Genomic DNA, 22,837 nt, shown 5'->3' on the forward strand with positions numbered 1-22,837 from the left:
GGCAGGATACTAACCACGGTGTTCTAGTTTCAAGGAGGCATCTTTGCATATGAAGGACTTCAAATCAGAAGTTATTATCGATTCTCTTCTTTAAGTAGTTCTTTTTTTTTTTCTTGGTCTAGTACTCTGCAATAAAGCCCACAATTTTAAATGATGTGCGCCCAATTTAGTCATGACAACTCTTTTTCTTCAATGGGAAATATTTCACACATGTAAAAACACTGTTGTGGATGTGTACAGAGGAAGATTTGCTGACCCCTTTATAAGAGTGGTTTTCATCCTGAAGCCTTTTCTCACACTGTGTCAAATGCCATTCTGAGCATGTGCAATGTTTATAGCTGAATTCTGTTCAGTCAGTTTTCAGTCTAAGATTTCTATGGTAGGGGTCCACGGACCACAGGTTGAATTTCCAAAGGGGTCCGCACCTCTGTTTGAAATTTGTTATGGGTCTGCAGATGAAAAAAGGTTGAAAACCACTGCTTTATACAAGCACACTCAATAGTGTGTGTTATCTTGCCAGGACAATGTCCTCAGTGTGTGTGTGTGTGGTGTATGTGTGTGTGTGAAATAATTTCTGTTTACACCTTCTGTGCTGTGTGTAACCCTTCCTCCTGGGATAATGGTGTGTGTGTATGTGATATAATTTCAGCGACAGCCTCTGTGTGGTGTGTCCCCTCCCCAAGATGATGTGCCCTGTGTATGTTTGTGTTGTGATATAAAGTTTCTATCACTGTTCAAACTTCTTCCCTAGTGGTGGCAGCATTTCAGTGGTGATTGAAAATATTCCTTTTATTTGTAGGGTCATAGCATTACCCTTGCTCTATAGCATAGAAGAGAACAAATGAGCACAAATATTGGCTATATGTTACTGTTCAATGTAGGGAAGGAGGAGTGGAATCTACATAGCACTGTGCCCCTGGGTGATAGATACTCCTCCTTGAGACCAACCCTGGGACTGGTGTCCATCTGATTTCAGCTAGAGCTGGGGAGAACATGCCCCAAGTAAATCAGGGAAGTATCCATTGCTCCTATTTCCTTTTGGAGGTGATCTATCTATCTATCTATCTATCTATCTATCTATCTATCTATCTAATCTTACACCATGCTTGTCCATGTTATATAGTATCTGAGCACTGTTCTAAGGTTGAGTCTAGTTTCCTCCATCCCTTCCCACAGGTTAACAGAATTTTTAAATTTAATCAACACTTCTTCCCCCCCTCTCCCTTCTCTCTCCGCATCCATAGTCCATGGCCAGTTGCCAAGAACACTGTTACAAGTTTGACCTCAAAGTTGGACAGTTTTGTAGCTCCAGTGGATTCATAGATGTCATGGGAGATAATCTGAAAATCAAGATCATCTGTGGGAGTGTTAGGGCCAAAATGGAGTCCAACGGACTGCAGAACTGAGGGAGCTTGAAACTGTAAGGACTTGGTCCCTAAATTGAAGATCAACTCTAGTGTGTAATCTAGCTGTGTGCATTGATCCAGACATTATCTGCTGGAAATTGAAGGTGAACCTGACAGTTAGAACATTCTGGATAGGCCACAGCCACAGCCAGCTCACCAATGATGGCATGGCTTGTAACAGAGCCATGCTGCCAAGGATGAAGGAAATAGGGACTTGGCAAAGATGTCCCAAGGTTGAGACTGGGATAACTTGTAGATCTTTCAGCTCCACACCAGTGTTAGGAGGCCATGCCCTCTGCAACAATATCTCCTACAGAACCTCTCTGGGCTTCTCTAAATTACCCTCAGCTGCAGTAATCCCCAAGGAGCAGTTCCACTGCTGAGAATAGCCAGATTCCAGCTGGGCTTCACGCACACATCCTCACCTCCCCCAACCATGCCTTTGACTTGGTCCCTGTGTTTGGTGCTGTGTGTGGTGTGTGTGTGTGTCTATGAGCTTAGAGCTATTATGCCAGCCCTGCAGTGCCCAGGGAATCCCCGCAATACATGTATATTCCCCAGGGCTGGATCTGGCTAGTTTACAGCCCCATCTGCACTGCTAGAGCAATGTAAAGAGGCCACCCTACACCTGTGACTGGGGCTCCTGGTGCAAGGCAGTGAAGATGATGCACTATTATATAAATAGTTGTTTGGCTTATTTATAAATAAATAGCTGCACAGGCCAGCCTGAGGTTTATTTTTCCCTCTTCACACTAACCTGATTTTTCTCTAACATGTAGCATTGAATTCATTTTAAAGTTCTGAATTTGTGATATTAAAATGATTTCATCACTGTCTGGATACTAAGGTCCCAAATCTGCACAACTTATGTGTGCTTAACTTTTATTTACATGAGTAGTCCCATGGACTTCAATAGGACTGCTCATGTGAGTAAAGTTAAGCATGTTTGCAGGCTTAGGGCCTAAAACAGCTTCATCTTTTAAAAATCTCTCAATGGTGCATTTTTTGTAAGCCCTCTCTTGCATGGCGGTTCCCAGCAAGATTCATCCAGGCAGTAAGGTTAAATCTTACTCACATTACTGCACTAGGACTACCTAGATGAGTAAGGCAAGATAGATTTGGCCCTACATCAATGGTCCACATGCAAATGAGGGGGTAGTGCAATGCAGTGCAACTTACACAAGCCACACACGTTGCGCGCACACACAAACAACTTTGGTAAAATGGATGGTGAAGCTTCTCTAAATGAACCAGTACCTGACTAAAATGGCCTCAGTGTTTTTCCCACTCTGGTTTATTGTGTAAATGTCACCATCATTCACTCTGTATTTACTCCTCCTGAAATATTTCCCTTAAGTCCATTACTAACACAATGTCATTACACTTGCACTAAATAATAGACATTACCAAACATTACATAATTCATCAAAGGCATCATAACCTCAAAGGCTAGATTCTGCTTAGTCCTTAAACAGGCACACAGTGACAGGGGAAAAAGTAAGGAGTCTCCCTCTCCTTGCTCAGCCTGCATACAGCTAAATAGAATTGCTGTCCTTGCACTCAGGAAAGTTCACAGACTGCTCCCCATTTACAAACTTGTTTTCCTACAGTAACCCAAAAAGAAAAGTGAAGAAAAATAGAGACTAGCTGGAACAATGGCTCCACCTACTACGCACCAGCTAGCAGAACTGGCCTAGTGGACAGGGAAAGAATGCTTTACCCCTTACGGTTAAGATATTTCAAAAAGGCCTATGGGAGTTGTGCACCCAACTCCCAAAGATGTTCAATGGGATTTGGGAATGAAATTCCCTTTGGCTGTCCTGAAAATCTTAGCCTGAAGGGCTGTAGCAGTGTGTCCCTCTCCCTGTGTACTGGGAAGCTTCAGGAGATACTGTAGAAATATAGAAAACTCAAGCACTCAATTTTTTTTTAAATTCTGCTTTCACTGAAGGGATTCCATATATAGCTATAGATGTCGATGCTTGTGATCTTCTGAGACACCCCATGAGAAGAATGACAACTTTTGCTAGAGGAAAAAGTACAAGCAAAGTGAGAAACTGCAACTGAAAAATTCCAAACAAAAATGTATAGCATTTTAGTAAAAAATACAATATAAAACCCAACAAGGTGCTAGTAATAATTGGAGATATACCAATCTCCTAGAACTGGAAGGGTCCTTGAAAGGTCATCAAGTCCAGCCCCCTGCCTTCACTAGCAGGACCAATTTTTGCCCCAGATCCCTAAGTGGCCTCCTCAAGGGCTGAACTCACAACCCTGGGTTTAGCAGGCCAATGCTCAAACCACTGAGCTATCCCTCCCCCTCAAAGAGGAAATCATGTTTCACATGTTCTGCATGCTTCTTTACCTTCAGTTTATGGTATTACGAAGACTTTCTGTGTCTAACTATAAACTATAAGTAACTTCTTTTTTTTCTATTTTGTTTCTCTTGTTTAAGTGGCAATATTTTTATATTGACAGATCAGATTTTGGCAGGCACAACGCAGAGACACATCTTTTATACTTAATAAAAAGGGTATTAATAGCATCTTCCATACAGTATTGTAATTCTATATATTCATTATTGGTTTATGATAGTGCCCACAATGCACTAGGCCAGGGATCGGCAGCCTTTGGCGTGTAGCCCGTCGGGGAGATCCGCTGGCGGGCCGGGATGGTTTGTTTGCCTGAGGCATCTGCAGGTTCGGCCGGTCGCGGCTCCCACTGACCGCAGTTTGCCGTTCCAGGACAGTGGGGGCTGCATGAAGTGGCAGCCAGCATGTCCCTTGGCTCACGCCACTTTCCACAGCCCCTGCTGGCCTGGGGCAGCGAGTTGCGGCCAGTGGGAGCTGTGATTGGCTGGGCCTGCGGACGCTGCAGGTGGACAGGCCGTCCCAGCCCACCAGTGGATTTCCCTGATGGTCCATGTGCCGGGGGTTGCCGACCCCTGCACTAGGCATTTCCCATCCTTTCAAGAAGGGACAGTCTCTGCCCTTGTAGCTCATAGTGTAACAACAGATAGAGGTTAAGAGAAGGGGAAGCAAATGGGATTATTTATACAAGTCAATTCTATTCATTGTAGCTAGCACACCAGAATGGGTGTTTTGATTTTGATATTTAAAATCAAATCTGGAGCCTCAAAATAGTAGGGTGGATGGTGCTTCCTGCATCAGGCATTTCTTCACACAGAAAATGGGCTCTTAAATATACCGGGCCAGATCCTCAGCTGGTGTAAATCAGTGACTGGCTTCAATGAAGCATTGCTGATTTCCATCAGCTGAGGATCGTGGCCCACTGTAACTTTTACATTCAAATCCTGTAACAGAATTGGTAAATCTATCAGTCCTTATACATGTGAGTGAATTCAAAGGGACAGCTCAGTAAGGTACTGCTTACATGGAGTAAGGTACTGCTCAGTATGAGAATTGCAGCAGGATCTAGTCCATAATGACTTCTCATATGAGTAAGGATTGCAGAACCAGGGTTCAGTGGATCTAGAATGAGACAAAGCATTCTGGAATGGGTTACGTTACCTAGGGAGGTGGTGGAATCTCCTTCCATAGAGGTTTTTAAGGTCAGGCTTGACAAAGCTCTAGCTGGGATGATATAGTTGGGGATTGGTCCTGCTTTGAGCAGGGGGTTGGATTAGATGACCTCCTGAGGTCCCTTCCAACCCTGATATTCTATGATTCTACGATTCTAGGAGTATTTAGAATACTATAGATGATCACATTTTGAGCAAAAATGAACATAAGAATGAGAAAAAGACATTCTGTACACCATTGTTCATACCAAAGTGGGCCATAGTTATTTGGAACCCCAAAACAGAAAGAGCAAACAGTTACACCAGTGGTCCCCAACCTTTTTCATCTGGCGGGCACCAGACGACGAGCCATGGAGGACCGTGGCAGCAGATGAGCATCCGCCAAAATTCTGCCGACAAGCAGCAACGTCAATAGGCATCGCCACTGAAATACCACTGAAAATTGGCGGCATTTCGGTGGTGACGCCTCTGGGTGACGTAGCTTATCAGCAGCATTTCGGCAGATGCTCGTCCGCTGGCTAGTACTCGGGCGCACTTAGACGCCATGGAGCCCGCAGGCACTGCATTGGGAACCCCTGATTTACACATTAGCATCAAATCTCCAATTGTTAAAAAAAACCCTGAAGCCACTTTCACATTATAAGCATCTAGGAATGATTCCACTAAATTGTGGGAAGACATGAGTTTTCAATCAGTTCTAAGTCTTCCATAGCTGCTTCATTCTGATCAAATAGAACTGAAGAAATTGGACTCACAGAGCAAGGGAATTACATGCCTCATCAAAATCAGTAAAGACGTATTTCCTTCCTCTAGCAAGACACATAATCCAGCAGGAAAATACATGGCAAAAGTAGATGTAATTAATCTTTTAAACAAAATATTTTCTGTGGGCTTCTGGTTCCTTTACAAAGTCTGGAAATCTAAGTATTGGTATATTTAAAAAATGATTTATTTTATTTATTACCAATATCACTTTAGACTATGAAAATTGGAAGAATTTAAAAAATTTCAATTAATTTACTTTTAATTCCTTATACTACTTACAATGAAAACAGGCTAGATAATGTCCCTAAAATCTGAAGTGGAATTTGCTCTGAATTCTTCCAGAATTCTTCTTTGCCTCTATTTTTCTGAAAAGCAACCTGAGAGATACTTCAGTAATAAATTACTGTTCAGAGGTGCTTATGTCTCCAGGAGTAAACACAAATATTCAGCCAAATGTACAAAGCAGTGTATGAATATGCAAATGCATGGACGTTGACAAAATTATTTAAATACAGATCATAGAGGGAAGAGAACCTATATACAAAGCATATTTAATACACAAATGCTGAACCATTATGACAATGAAATTAGTGTAAGTTCACTAAGAAGAATGGGGGGGAAAAAAACCACCCAGGCATTACATGTGTATCTTCAGTTTTTAAAGACTTGTATGATACTTTTTCTCTAATAGAATAGAATAGAATATGTGATCACGTAGTCAAAGGCTGTATTGTGATAAATGTATGGGCACAAAGATGCAATGTTAAGGTTCCACGTTCAAGAGTTCAGTGGTTTGTCATCTACTAAGAATGCTATCATTTGAGAAGGACAAATATTAATCTAAAGTTCTCCTTACAGCTACAGTTTCTGATTGCTTTAGTCTTCAAGCTATCTCTTAGGCCTCATTAATGATCCCTTACTCACACGAAGCAATACCTTTCCATGCAAGTAGGCCCATTGGTTTCAGTGGGACTGTTTGGATAATGAGGTACTTCTTAATGTGAGTAAAGGTATCAATGTCTGGTTCATAGTGATTGTGAGGCTGATCCAATTCCAATTACCATCAGTGGAATGACTCCCTTTGACTTCAATGGACATTAGATTTGGGCTTTAAGGGAATATCTGCACTGCAATTAAAAACCCCTGGCTAGCCTCTGCCAGTTGACTCGGTTCGCAGGACTCAGGCTAAGAGGCTGTTTAATTGCAGTTTAGATGTTCAGACATGGGCTGGGGGCCAAATTCTAGGACTGTGCGAGATGGAAGGGTCCCAGACCTTGGGTTGCAGCCCCAATGTCTACACCCCAATTAAACAGGTCCTTAGCCCGAGCCCCAAGAGCCTGAGTCAGCTGGCACGGGCCAGCCAGGGGTGTCTAACTGTAGTGTAGATATGCCCTGGCTGAATTCAATGTGGAAAGCAAGGGAGGGGGAAGAGAGGGTCAGAAGTAGAGCAAACATGCAAATAAACTTGGGTGAAAACATACAACTGAGTTCAAAACTCATCACCAAAGAGTAAAGAGATCTAACGGGGCTCTGCATATCTATGAGACATCTGATATAATCAAATTATCCCCTTGATGCAGACAGATGGAGGCTGAGCCCTAAATCTGGACAATGTTAAGAATAAAAGGGGAGGGGCTGCTGTAGAAGTGCAGCACAAATTAAAATCATAATGGCTTTGTATTGCTTTGTCAGTTTTCATCCAGTGTCTGTCCTTAAAATCATAGACTGCTGTCAACAGTTGGACTTTCCAGCTAGGAGACACAAATCTGTGTCTCTCAGGGAATTTCTCTGGCCTGTGTTTGATTTTTCTTTCATTCTCCTCCCCAAGCAATTACATTATTGCTATCCGCACTACTTGTTTTAACTTAGCTTGTAACACTTCATGGTGCGGTTAGCACTAATCATGGCTTGTGCCTGCCCACAATGGGAGATTCTCAAAGGTAGAGATGGCTATTAGATGCCTAACTGTTGTTTTGCTGCGTACATGTGACCCTGTAAATGTTCCTGTGGTAGCCGGTTTGTCTAATCATCCTTCCTACCAGATCTCCATGTGGTAGGACATTGTCCGTGGTACCACCCTGTGTGCATGTCTCTATCTCCTTGTGACTGAGGCACTGAGCAGTGAAATGTAAGTTCTACCTCCTCTGGCACTAGTCTGGACTGTGCAGTAACTTTCTTCCCACTGTTACCTGGCTCTTTGTCTGGGCATTATTACTTTCAGGGTGACAAACAGGGATGTTAAACTATGAGACTATAATGTCACTGAAAGAATTTGTTTGGCTGGGCTGGTGAAAGCTCATGCTCACATATGAGCGTCCAGCCGTGATGGCAAAGGAAATGCTCAGAAAGAGTTGAATAGTTACAGTGGGAGTTTAAGCTCCCACCCAGTGATGTTAGTGAAATGTTACTGATTGTGGCAGGGGCTGCAGATGTCTCTCGGCAGCAGCATTAGCAAGTTGTTATGAGGTGGAAAAGCAGAGGAGATATATGGTTTCTTATGGTTGTGTTAATGTGCCCTGATCTCTGAGCACATCCTCTTCTCTTCTGGATCCAGTGAGAGCGGCAGGAAAGGGATTGCCACTATGAGGTTCCCCCGGAGGAAGGACTTTACAAGCTGTGAAATGTCATTTCTGCTCTGACTTTAATTTCTGGTAAAGCTGATTGCTTTTATCAGCCCAGCCCAGTCTCCTTGCCCTGGATGAATTAAGATTAGGTTAGTGAAAGGGAGCCCACCCTCCAGCTAGGGTTTATGGCTTTTGTAGCACTCTTCCATCAGCAGTAAGTGTGTGATGATAATGCTTGGTTATTATTAACACACCTCACTGTCACCTGACCCAAGGGAGACCTTCAAAAAGAAAAGGGAGCTCTAATGTATGTGGCTGTGAGAGCTTCCCTGCCATGGAACTGTGCATTGGTATTCTGGGTTCCCCATCCCTATGTTAACGATGATGACCCCCAATGCATTGCCTACTTCTATTCACATGTGTTCTGAACTGCAGTAGAGACTGGGCATTGGACAATCCAGGCTCCATTGCAGGTTGAGCAGGCATATGAATGGGAGATAGTGAGCAATGGCAAGTACAACTGAGGTCTTAGTGTGGGAAATTGACATGGTTTTGCAAAAAGAGCTGGGAACGCTGGCTTGGAGCTGCTGTAGGTGCGGATCAGTGTGTGTGAGTGTACAACTGAGCGAATAATTGATTTCTCAGTTTTGGGGGCCAAACCAAAAAATATTGGGGAAAAATGAGGTTGTTTTGAACCAAAATTGATTTTTTCTGGTTTTTATCACCAAAACAGAAACACTGGAAAAAATATGGTTTCAGATCAAAACACATCGGAAACTAAACTAACTTAAAAGAACATCATTTTTTTAGGAGGGCAGGGGCTTAACTTTAGTTAGCGTTTGGAGTGTTTCTTTATTCAAAATTATATTTTTTTCTTTTTTGCTTCGTTTTGGATTAGGGTATTTTCCATCCTTTTTTTTTTTTTTTTTTGGTTTCTGAAATAAATATAACAATTTTAAAATGAAATGTTGTTTCCATATGAAAAGTCAAAATACAGCTCTACCTCGACATACCACTGTTCTCGGGAGCCAAAAAATCTTACCACGTTATAGGTGAAACCCCGTTATATCAAACTTGGGGGTAGGGATATCTCAGTGGTTTGAGCATTGGCCTCCTAAACCCAGGGTTGTAAGTTCACTCTATGAGGGGGCCACTTAGGGATCTGGGGTAAAATCAGTACTTAGTCCTGCTAGTGAAGGCAGGGGGCTGGACTCAATGACCTTTCAAGGTCTCTTCCAGTCCAAGGAGATTGGTGTACCTCTAATCTTAAAAAAAAAAACCTTGCTTTGATCCACTAGAGTGCACAGCCCCACCCCCCTGGAGCTCTGCTTTACTGTGTTATATACAAATTCATGTTATATCAGGTCACATTATATCAAGGTAGAGGTGTATTTCATTTTGAAATGGTTGACATAAACTGACTTTTTAAAAACAAATTGGGGGGGCAGGGGGGAGCAAGCTGTATTTGTGAAAAGTTTTGGGTTCCCTGAAAAATCTGAATTTATGATTTGCCAAAAAAAATGCAACCTTCTCTGTGAGTGTGTGTATGTTTCACTGTTGTATCATTAAACCTGTGATAAATCTCATCTTTGAGCAGTGCAGAAGTAAGCTAGCAGCTAGTGAACTTTCAGGGTTCTTCCCAAGCACAGCCAGGTCAGAACAGTAATCTGTTATATTCTGTTACCCTTCCCACAAACACGCACAGAGGGATAGCTGGCATTTCACTGGATGAATCCAAAGGCTGATTCTCTTGAGTCTGGATGCTAATTTTCATTTTTGCACAATGCTGCTCCACAACGTCATCTCCTCATGAAGGCAGAGCTGTATGCTAGCAAGAGGCGAGTTAGGATCTCACAGAATCCTGGAATCCTCCTTTGGCCTGGAAAGAGTTCTCTTATACTACCCTACTGCACTGTTGTAGGAGCCTTACATTGCAAGATGATCATAAATCTTGACATTTATTCGCAGTTTGCCTTGCAGCAGTTTAAGCCAGTCATCACTGGTCATCTCTGACCCTCCAGATCAATTACTTCATTTCTACCTTGCAAATCACTGTCACATCGTGTGAATACAACTGTGATGTCGCCGAGTGTCACCGTTCTGTTTGGAAAGATGATTTATAAATGGGGAAGGAGATGTGGGGCTATTTTTAGACATCTTGACAGGATGCCATACACAAGTTTGCTGACCATTTTCCACCATTGAGCTATGCTGTCTCTGATTGTTAGCTCAATACCATTTTCTGTGCCCTTTTTCACCCTGCCTCCATAGGTGGGGTTCCAAGGAGTGACGTGTTACCGAGTGAAATAAATGGGAGAGGGTTGCACCCATATTTCCCCATACGCTTGTCAGTAAATGGCTTTCACTGTCTATTTTTATGATGACTTTTATAATGTGTATTACACAACAGAAACAGTCACTGAGCACGTTAGAAAATCCACCCTAAATAGACAAGACAGACAAAGAGCGGAAGTAACAAAACATTATTATTAAAGGTATGGAACTGAAGCATGGAGAGATTAAGCTATTTGCCCAAAGAATCTGTAACAGAACTTAGACTACAATCCATATCGACGGGGTATCAGCCCACTTCCTTAACCATAAGACTACTTTTCCTCTCTGGTTAAGTTTAAACCCCAGAAAGCCTGGCCCGGATCCTTCTCCTACTGAAATGACAATTCAAGTTTTTCCATGGACTTCAAGGCATCCAGGATCGAGTCACAAGAGGCAATAATAATAGGCCACATCATTCCACTACAATCTCCCCAAACTCTCCTTCATAAGGAATACATGTCTTGTGCACCTCCTGAAAAAGATGAAAACAAGGAGTCCCCCAGGCTGCCATTCTTGGAGCTCCCTTCTGGGCTCTAAAAATACGCCTTCTCCTGATATATTTCAGTACTAATTAAGTTTTCACTGTCCCTCCCACAGAGGGTTATCAACATAGTTTACAAAGTGTCATCTTTTAGCAACTGCTCAAGAGCTGGCTGTTTCCCATCCCACCCCCCCATACAGCCTCGGACATGTTTACATGTCCTCTTTACATAAACACAGAGACCAAAAAAAAAAAAATCCCTGTTGTAGCTTGAATAGTTTCAACCAAAGAGAAAAAATCTCTTGCCAAGTTGTTCAGTAGCTGGAAATCACTTCTCACGTCCCCAGACCAGTCTTTCTTTTTATTTTGAAATGACTAACCATACTGTGATTAATGGCTCACATAAATGGGCTCAAAATAAATCTGGCACAAATGTGGGGAAGGAGGAGGGTAGATGGGATAGTAGCTAGCTGGGACCAGAGCAGGACATAGGTAGCGTGAATGGCATAGCGGGCACTGAGACAGGAAAAAATGTTTTGTGCTATTTGTGGCTTAGGACTGCAGCTGCACATGGTCTTGCTGTCATGTAGCAAGGCTCAAAGCCCAGAGAAATGGAAGCCTGCATTGCATACTCTCTCATCTCTCCCAGATCGCTGTTACTAGTACTTCTCTACAAGGATCATGCACAGTTTGGTAGTAATTCCTCTTTACTAAAATGCTAATGAAACTCTTGGCTCAGTACACAAACAATATAAGTTTACCATACACTGTATTTGCTTTATCTTTCATAGGGCAGATTGCACTATCTCAGTGCTACACAATTATTTTTTCAGAGGTTACCAAATTAGATGGTTGGGGTTTTTTGGTGACAGTTTAGGATGAAAGTGGTGGACAGTCCGTACTGGAGACAGAAGACATCTATTTATTCCCAGAACAGGTAGAATGTGGGCAGTGCAAGCTGCATTGCTGATCAAATTTGAGAGTGACCCAAAGATTAGTAGAGTGGTAAATAAGGATGACGACAGGGCAGCCGTACAGAACACTCTTGGATCACTCGGTAACCAGGGCCTAGTCAAATAAACTGTGTTTTAATACAGCCAGATAAAAGATCATACATGTAGAAGCAAGGAATGCAGGCCATACCTGAGGAACTGGGATTGAGGGAGTGTATCCTGGAAAGCAGTGACTCTGAAAAGCATTTAGGGGCATAGTGGACAAACGACTGAAGATGAGCTCCAAGGGCTAATGAGATCCTTGGATGTATAAACAGAGGATAGGAGTAAGGAGGTGATTTTACCTCTGTATGTGATATCAGTGAGACCAATCCTGGAATACCATGTCCAGTTCTGCTGTCTGCATTTTAAAAAGGAAGTTGAAAAAATTGGAGAGGGTGAAGAAAGCCTCAGAAATGATTTGTGGGTAGGAGAAAATGCATTTTGCCTTAAGGCATAACAAATGCCTGTACATTTTCCTGTGTCAAACTAAATCAAATTATTTTGTTTTGGGTCAGTTCAACATTTGCCTGATGGGAATTGTAGTTCAGGTGCCTCCTTTGCTGGGCTTTGTGCTGGTCTACATCTATATAATTAGGGCCATGTACAAATTGCAATTTAATGGACTGCACAGAAATTATGAAATTTAGCCCAATGCTGTGATTTTTTTCCATCAGCAGGGAAGTGGAAGTGGGCATCCATGCATGTTGGTCTTGTGCTCAGTGCAGCTTGTAGTACGTGTTCTAGGCATTGGACATGCTGGCTACTGTGCATTGCATAAAACCAGCTGCTGAATATCCCTTGTTCCCCAAACAACTGCCCAGATTTGTTGATGCTGCCACACATTATGAGCTGCACTGATGCCTTCTTCCACCTCCAAACTGTTGGAAAAATTGCAGCATTTCAGGGGGGACTCACCAGCCATACATAGTCTGCAAAATTCTATACTTTACCAATGACGCTGCTGTGAATTGTCAAAAAAAATTCTAGTTTTCCCAGGTCTTACCCACAATACCACATAATGTCTCCCTTGTTGAGGAGTGGTGCGCCATGACAGTCAAATGACCACAAAGCAGGATGAATAAAAACAATTATTATTTTTAATTAGATTTTAAAAATTAAAAGTAAATACATTTTTCTTTTAAAAAATGAACCTATTTCAATTAAATTTGAATTTACGACACTCTATATTAAGGCCCAAACTTACGATAATCTATTAAAATAATTTAAATTAAATTATAAAAAGAGATATTAAAGCCATATAGGTTTGCTGCTGAAGTTTTAAAGAAAGGCAAACCACTGAACTGGTAAAAGTCATTGGCTAAACACCATGTAAACCAATTTTGATGGCAGTAGTTTCTTCTGCAGGTGCAGAGAGAGTGTTTTCTTTATCTCAGTTTATTCAACTAGTTCAGTTCAAGTATAAGTTCATTCAAAGATGAGAAACCAAATGGGAGTTGAAAAAGCAGGAAAACTTGTTATCCTCTTCCAAACTATGAATAAAATCAAGATGTCAGAGGATGAGAGCTACTAGTTCTAAAATCTGGAAGGACATAGTGATAAGAAATAATCAGTTCAGTTTAGTAACCAAAGATAATACTTCTTTCCTTTAATAAATCAGTTAGTTTTAAATACAAAACATGTTTATATAAACTTCCTTTTTTTCCTATGTATCCAGTATTTCAAGGTCATTTTATTTAACTAAGAAGAGCAATTTTAATGCTGATTTTGTGCATTTTTAATTTAATTCCAATTCCCATCCAAATGCAGCTTATCACAAATCATGCATTCAAAAAAAAATCTAGTAAATAAGAATGCATCATAATAAGAAATGTAAAAATTAAAGATTTGAATAAATATAAATCAAGCTATACAGTTGAGAATGAGGGCATGAGGTACTTGAACTAAAACTTGCATGAAGCCTTGATTTATATCTAGGCTTGGCAGGATTCAGGGTTTTGTTTGTTTGCTTGGTTGGTTTTTGGTAATTACAATGGATATCTGTGTTTATTTTTAATCATTTTAAATTTTTTTATCAATTTAAATTTTCACAGTTGTGCAAAACTATGGGGTTTAAGCATTTTTTCAATTGTTAAATGTTCACAGTTGTGGGAAATTATGGGCAGGGGTGAGACAATAATTACTTAACAACTGTTGACATTGAGGGTCAAAAAGTTAAAGCTTTGTAACCATTAATACACAAATTATCAACATCATATATCAAACTATATAAAGTAAATATCTTGAAATCAAACTCTAAAGGTACGTCTACATTGCACACAGGGACAGCTCTAGACATTTCGCCGCCCCAAGCACGGCAGCATGCCGAGGAGGGCGCTCTGCCGGTCCACCAGATCCCTGCCTGCTACCCTCCCGGCAACCGGCAGAGCGCCCCCCGAGGCATGCCGCCCCAAGCATGCGCTTGGCATGCTGGGGCCTGGAGCCGCCCCTGATTGCACACCACTTACAGCGGTGTGTAGGTACATGTTGCTACATGCCACAGTGAAAAGCGGCTGCATCCACAGTACAGTGTGTAGTCTACATGTGGCAATGATGGGCTCTGGTGGGGGGAGACAGCAGGGAAGGGCTCTGGCAGTGGGGAGCTTGCTGGAGCCTTTCCCTGTTGCAGAGTCTTTCACTGAAGCAGGGAAAGTTTCCAGCAGCTCCCCACGGCAGGGAAAGTCTCCAGCAGCTGGGTGACCCTGGGACATTATTGCTAAAAATAGCAGTGTAGGCACCTCTTGGGCATAAAGAGTGTTGTGTATGGTACATACCCTAGGGGTTCTGGTGTGTCTTTACTCTCTTAAACAATGCCTCACCATCTATGCTGCTATTTATACCTGTGCTAGAGGGGGGGTGCAGAGTATGTATGCTACATGCTGCCATAAGGAATATGCAGTGTAGCTGTACCTTAATATGTTCTCAAGCAGAATTTTCTTACTTTGCCCATCTATGCATTTTGATTATTATTGATGGAAATATTCTTTCGTTGATTTGTGTGTGTAAGGTGAAATCAATATTAACTGATAAAACTCTAATTCTTCCAAGCCTATTTATATCGAACCAAGCTGAAATGAAATGTTTTTAATCAATTTAACAAACCAAAATGTTTTGATTCAAGCTTGCGTTCTGGAAAAAATATTGATATTTTAACTTTATCCAGATTTGGGACAAAAACTAATTCTGAAATATCAGAATGGAAATTGTGATTATACATAACGCATTGGCCACATTTTTAAGTATTCAGGTATATTCTGTTATATTTTCCACAGAAGCACAGTGTGTATGTTACACATACAGTACGGCCACATATATATGGAATTATTTAATATGGTTTGGGGAGTTTCAAAGGGAAAGAAGGAGAGAAGTAGACAAAGGGAATTTGAACCAAGGTTTGAAACCTACAAATACTTCAGTAATATCAAAAAATAAGTTAAAAGGTGAGAGTTTGGAAGAACTGAAGTGATAATTTAGAAATGATTTTTCCAGCACTGTTAAAGAAAATGAACTATAAGACTAAGATTTTATCTCATAAAGCCAGGCAATTCAAAGTTAAGGTTCCCATAGCAACTCTAAGTCTGCCAATTGCATATGTTCCTTCCACAAAGGTCTTTTATTACATCAGCACACAACACAAGGCAGAGAACTTAGAAAATATTTATTTTACAGGTCTGGGTTAACGCTACTCAGACATAGAAAAGTGACATACCATAGGGTGATGCTGAAGGAATGCAGAGAGTGTTATGAAGTGGGTGCTGGGGTGATGATAGAGCATATAGTTTGTTATGGACTGTGTGTTGGAGGGCATGGCATAAAAATTTAAGGCGAAACTTAAGAATCTTGTATCCAGTTGAAACTACATGGAAATGTAGGCCAGCAATATGCAGTCGCCTGAATTGGAATTTGGCCAGGACATGCTGTTACGCCCTCACTTTTATTAAAAGTGCTCTGGGATGTTAAAGGCCAGGTTTTCACAACTGTTTATGCCAACGTTAGCTCCAGCTGCTGTTGCAAGAGAGAGAAAAGAACAACCAGTACTGTCGGTAAGTATCACAGAACAACAAACAAGTCATGAGTGTTGGATTTGGCAAACGTAGTAAATAATACATAAATAGTAGGATCTAGTCTGTTTTATTTGTTTTTATGGGATTTTTTTTTTAAGTTAAGTGATTTTTCTCCATCATGCGGATACCTGAAACATGAGGGTCACACAACTCAGCAGCTATGGACAGACGTGCTTTGGTGAAAAGAAAACAAAGAAGTAAACGTTGCTACCTTTCAGATGAAAATACACAGTGGGCCAATTTCTGCTCTTCCTCATGCGTCATAGAAGGAGCCTGGGCACCTAATTCAGGGCTGAGGATTTCACTAGGCAGCAGGGCACCAAGCAGTTAGGCATTGCAATGCCCAAGTCCCTTTGTGAATCCAGCACATTAACTCAAACAGATCCACACACACTACAGACATTTCTTTTGGGGAAGATGGGAGGGGACACATTTGTTGCCTAACTCGAGGCAGCAGGCACCCAGAAAATGAGGCACCATATAGAACAGGCACTCAGGCACTCAGGCGTCAATATTGCGTCAATATTGCTATTGAATCTATCTATTCATCTAGGACCTGTCACTGGTATTTGATGCATGTCTCATAGGTATAGATCAAGGCGCTACTGGCTAACAAAGCATCTACTCTCTTTGTGCATGTTTTTGCCAACATTATTCATTAACTATTTGACTGCTCATCAGGGGCGGCTCTACAAATTTGGCCGCCCCAAGCAGTCATGCCCGGGAGGCGCCCCCGAGCCGCGGGAGCAGCGGACCTCCCGCGGGCATGACTGCGGAGGGTCCGCTGGTCCCGCGTGGCTCAGCTGGACAGTCATGCCTGCGGGAGGTCCAGCCGAGCCGCGGGACCAGCGAACCGTCCGCAGTCATGCCTGCGGCAGGTCCGGTTGTCCCAGCCTGCCGCCCCCCTGGGAAACGGCCGCCCCAGGCGGGTGCTTGCCCCGCTGGGCTCTAGAGCCGCCCCTGCTGCTCATCACAGCATGTAAAAAAGAAAAGCAAAATTATATTATATTATATTATATTATATTATATTATATTATATTATATTATATTATAGAGATCTATACCAGGATTTCCCAAAGAGGTATGAGAGGGAGGAGGGGAGTGCAATATACTAGCCTGGATGAGTGGATGATGTATAAATTGAAATGTGCAAGCATTTCACAAGATATGAGAGGGATGCTGCTGGTTCATTTTCTTGAAAGGAGGCTCAGCTCCTAAACTGGAAGGATGGGGAAAGCTGAATCTTTAAAGTGTTCATTAGGCATTGGAGTTAAATAGATGTTAACAAAACCAATCAAAAATAAGGGGCTAGCTACTTCACTGCTCTGCTTTCTGCTCAGCACAGCAGAGGAGAGGCCATCAGGGAGACAGTTATGGCTTCTTGATTCTCTGCCCATACTAAGCACAAGTTAGTTCAGCCTGGGATCTGTTCTTTTTGAAACTTTTTAATTAGGGCAAAGTTACAATAAAACATTAACATATTACATCATACACTATTTATTACTTATTCAGGATAGGGTGACCAGATGTCCCGATTTTATAGGGACAGTCCCAATTTTTGGGTCTTTTTCTTATATAGGCTCCTATTACCCCTCACCCCGTCCCGATTTTTCACATTTGCTGTCTGGTCACCCTAATTCAGGATCAGGGTAACATTGAAAGAACCTGTGTAAAGATACTAGTGTGCTGGCCGAGGTGTCCTCCTCTGAGGGCCGGCTCCAGTGTTTTTGCCACCCCAAGCAGCGGAAAAAAATAAATAAATCTGTTATCGGCAGCACTTCAGCGACAGCTTTACTGCCGCCGCTTGTTTGGTGGCAATTCAGCAGCAGGTCCTTCCCTCTGAGAGGGACTGAGGGATCCGCCACTGAATTGCCGCCGAAGACCCGAACGTGCCGCCCCTCTCTGTTGGCCACCCCAAGCACCTGCTTGCTGCGCTGGTGCCTGGAGCTGGCCCTGCCTCCTCCAAGTTTGACCAAATTTCTAAATACCTGTCCTCTTTCTGGTTGCTTCTCTTGTGTATGTACTTTGTGTGAACACTTTTTCTTTACAAGGACATTCCAAATTTTACTATTCCGTAGGAGGAGAAACCACATTTTTGCAAGAATGTCAATAAAAAGTTTGCTGCTAACAGTTAGAAAGAAATTACAATTGAGGATAGCTGGATAAGTACTTTAGCCATGCCCCCGATATGTCCTCTGGACAGGGAGGCAGCAGGGAATGGTGGCATCTATGCCAACCACTGGGGTGGCCACCCTATGCCAGCGATAGGGTCAATCTCCATCCCATTTGTCCTACACCAAAAAAATGAAGTGGAGCAAAGAATCTGGCCCAAAGAGTTATAAACAGTCTGACTAAAAATCCCTTCTCCTCTTAAGCTTTCAGTCTCATGTGATGGCCTCACTATACTAGTTCTGAATGATCCATTTTTTATAGTTACTTTGTCATTTATACAGTTGGTAATGGTGGAAATGAACACCAGTTTTACAGATATGTTTCTGTATGAAAACATTTTTCATGAATTTGCACCAGCTGGGTACATGTGTCACTGTATTTGGCAGATGACAAGGAATCTCACTACAATCTTCTCCCAGGAGGTGACCTCCCTCCTCCAGGAACACAGGGATTAGCTGAGCCAGTAGAACATGTGCATAATGCTGGTCTGGAGAATGGAAAGTCCTACCCTGTTTTAGTGGAGTCCTGTTACAGACACGACACTGACAACTGTAAAAAGAAAGGAGGAGGGGTACAGAGTGTGAGATGGACTTGAGCATATATTATAATATCACTACTAATGAACACGACAGTTAAGGTTTAAAAGGTCATTGCATCCTGTACGTTTCTTTTCACTCCTTTATAACATTTTCATGAATGTTCCATTTGGACTACAATTTTTACAAACATGATTTGGTGACTGATGAATTTTTTGAAAAGTTCCAACACAATTTATTTACCTGTCTTTGAAAATGTGAACATTAAAAATAAGGTTTTCAGATTTGGCCTGTAGAGAGACGGTGTGGTCCTTCTTTCTGTGCCTCAATTTTCTTTTCTGTAAAATGGGGACTTCCTTCCTACCTACACTGCAGCCAGGGGACAGGAGGTGGCTGGGTTATGTCGGCAGCCAGCAGCAGCCTGGAGGTGTTAGCTGCCTTTCAACACTGTGCAGGCAGGAAGGGAAAATCTGCCTGGGGCGGGGGGAAGGGGAAGAGATGAACTCTGCAAAGACATGGGCCAGGTCATCCCTTTCCTGCCCCCTTCCCCTAAGGCTGGAAGCAGCTCCCGTTCCTTCCCTCCTACACAGTGCCAAAAGGCTGCTGCTGGCCACATTCTGGTATGAACCCTTGCAGAAAGGTCACTCTGTGTTCTCCCCCCCCACCCCACAATGTGTTGCCTCAGGAAGACGTGTCACCAGATACCAGGAGAGGAGGGTCCATCCTGGGGTCCCAGCCAGGCATGGAGGGTGGAGAGTGCCGGGCAGGGAGAGTTGGGTCGGCGGGTCAACCTCCCTGTGTGAGAGATGTACGGGAGTGTGTGTGCGTCACCTATCCCTGGGTGAACCCTAAAGCCTTAAAGATAAGGTAAATAAAAAGAATCCAACTACACAGTATTTCTTTTTCATAGGGGCTCAGTCAACCCGATGTTAATTTGAACATTTGTACAGCATAGTTCTGATTGATTGCCGTTGAACTTGCTTGAATACGAGGTGATAGATTCAAATATGAATAGATAGATTTGAATTTTACCCAGGTGTCCCATATTGAGCATAGGGAAATATGGTCACTCTAGTTCTGACCCTCTGTTCTGATCACTAGGCCTGACCACCTATGTCCCAGTTATTGTCGAAACGTGCTCTTGAACTTCCAAGCTCTGAGCTCATTGTCACCTCATTGCTAGAGTAGATTCACCCTCTCTGGATTCCTCCTTGTAAACTGCTATGGTCTTCTGCACAAATTGGCTTGGCAAATCACAGAGATGTTTGGTGATCCCTTGCTTCAGTGAGTGCATGCAGCACTTGTGAATAACTCTTGTGATATAATATGGTCACTGTGCTGAAGGATTTCACCAGGGCAGGAGACTCTTGTAGGGAGACTGCCTTATGTTTGGGAAGGAAAGGGCAGCATGAGTCAGGCAAGGAAAGCAGGCTGAAGCACAGGAAATAGTCTGCCTTTAACAAGAGAACAGGGAGAAAGCAACAGAAACGTCCAATAATATTTTGAAGCCAGCCATCTCACTCATCCCAGTGCCAGGCACCAGTGGACCCACAGGAAAGAGCAGATGGCTTATTTGGAAAGACTTAAAGCAACTCTTGTCTTGTGTGTTATTTTCTGTCTGTGTTCCTAGGACTTCAGAGTAGTTAGAGACCCTTTTTTTTTTTAGATTTGGTGTTGGGAGAGCTGTAAAGCAAACACCAGTTTGGAAAACAATCATGTTTCTTTCTGAATTCTAATGATCAGGCTCTTTGTCAGTTCCCGGGACTGTTCCAGTCATTTCCTTGTGGTTTAGCCATTTCACATACACATCATAAATCTGCAGTCATGGGGATGTATAATAGTCATTTCCCCTCTCTCCCTCTCTCTTTTTCCACCCTTGAGTGGGTATATTGCTTTTTTGGAGAGGGAGACTTGGAAGGCTTTGTTTTTGTGGAACATCAATCCATGTTGTATAAGGAGACGGGGATGTATAGTTTGGATGCCTCTATCTCAGTAGAAGAGAAACCAAATTTCTAGGGCAGTGTTTCTCAACAACCAGTCCATGGACCAGCAGCCTCCTCGCCAGTCCCTGAGATTTCCCTGACACAGAATATTAATATTTAAAATGTAAAGTATATTATATCACTGTATTCATTCAATTATTTCTGAACATTAAACAATAATAAATAAACCAACTGGGTTCACATTGGTTGCCATGGCGCTGATATGCAAAGCACACTCGTGTGCATTTATTGGAAGGAAGTCGTTAACGGAATGCGACAAGTGAAATTTAAGTTCTAGTAAAACTTTACTTAGCTAAACCAGACAATGTCATTGTTAAAGCAGTTACCTCTGGATTGATTTTTTAGAACTAATAACAGTTCAGAAAAACATAATAGAGATGTGAGTGATTCCAAACGTGGTAAGGAAGAAGGGTTAGAAAACATAAGAACATAAATAAGAATGGCCATACTGGGTCAGACCAACGGTCCATCTAACCCAGTATCCTGTCTGCTGACAGTGGCCAGTGCTAGGTGCTTCAGAGAGAATGAACAGCAAAGGTAATCTCAAGTGATCCATCCCCTGTCAGTAGGGTAACCAGACAGCAAGTGTGAAAAATCAGGAAAGGGTGTGGGGAGTAATAGGAGCCTATATAAGAAAAAGCCCCAAATATTGGGACTGTCCCTATAAAATTGGGACATCTGGTCACCCAACCTGTCACGCATTCCCAGCTTCTGGCAAACAGAGGCTAGGGGCACTTCAGACTATGGTGTTGCATCTCTGCCCATCCTGCCTAATAGCTAGGGCCCTACCAAATTTATGGCCATGAAAAACACATCAAGGACCATGAAATCTGGTCTCCTCTGTGAAATCTGGCCTTTTGTGTGCTTTTACCTTATACTATACAGATTTCACAGGGGAGACCAGCATTTCTCAAATTGGGGGGCCTGACACAAAAGAGAGTTTCAGGGGGGGGTCACAAGGTTATTTTAGGGTGGTTGCGGTATTGCCACCCATACTTCTGCACTGCCTTCAGAGCTGGGCCGTTGGAGAGCAGCAGCTGTTAGCCGGGTGCCCAGCTCTGAAGGTAGTTGTGCAGAAGTAAGGGTGGCAATACCATACCATAAAAGCAGCAGAGAGTCCTGTGGCACCTTATAGACTAACAGACGTATTTGAGCATGAGCTTTTGTGGGTGAATACTCACTTCGTCGGATGCATACCATGCCATCCTTACTTCTGCGCTACTGCTGCTGGCGGTGCCTCTGCCTTCAGAGCTGGGCTGGCCAGCAGCTGCCGTTCTCCAGCTGCCCAGATCTGAAGGCAGCACCGCCACCTGCAGCAGCACAGAAGTAAGGGCAGCAGTACTGCAACCTCCCCCACAATAACTTTGCAAACCCCCCTCTCCCTCCGCGACTCCTTTTTGGGTCAGGACCACTACAATTACAACACTGTGAAATTTCAGATTTAAATAACGAACATCATTAAATTTATTATATTTAAAATCCTATGACTGTGAAATTAACCAAAATGGACATGAATTTGGTAGGGCCCTACTAATAGCCATTGATGGACCTAGCCTCCATGAACATATCTAGTTCTTATAGTCTTGGCCTTCCCAACATCCTCTGGCAAAGAGTTCCACCAGTTAACTGTGTGTTGTGTGAAGAAATACTTCTTTTTTTGTTTGTTTTATACCTGCTGCCTATTCATTCCATTTGGTGCTCCTAGTTCTTGTGTTATGAGAAGGAGTAAATAACACTTCCTTTGTTACCTTCTCCACACCAGTCATGATTTTATAGACCTCAATCATATCCCCCCTTAGTCATCTCTTTTCCAAGCTGAAAAGTCTCAGTCTTTTTAATCTCTCCTCATATGGAAGCAGTTTCATACCCCTAATCATTTTTGTTGCCCTTTTCTGTACCTTTTCCAATTCCAATATATCTTTTTTGAGATGGAGCAACCAGATCTGCACACGGTATTCAAGATGTGGGTTTATATAAAG

The sequence above is a fragment of the Mauremys reevesii genome, linkage group 1 (assembly GCF_016161935.1).
Source record: "Mauremys reevesii isolate NIE-2019 linkage group 1, ASM1616193v1, whole genome shotgun sequence".
Taxonomy (NCBI): Eukaryota; Metazoa; Chordata; order Testudines; family Geoemydidae; genus Mauremys; species Mauremys reevesii.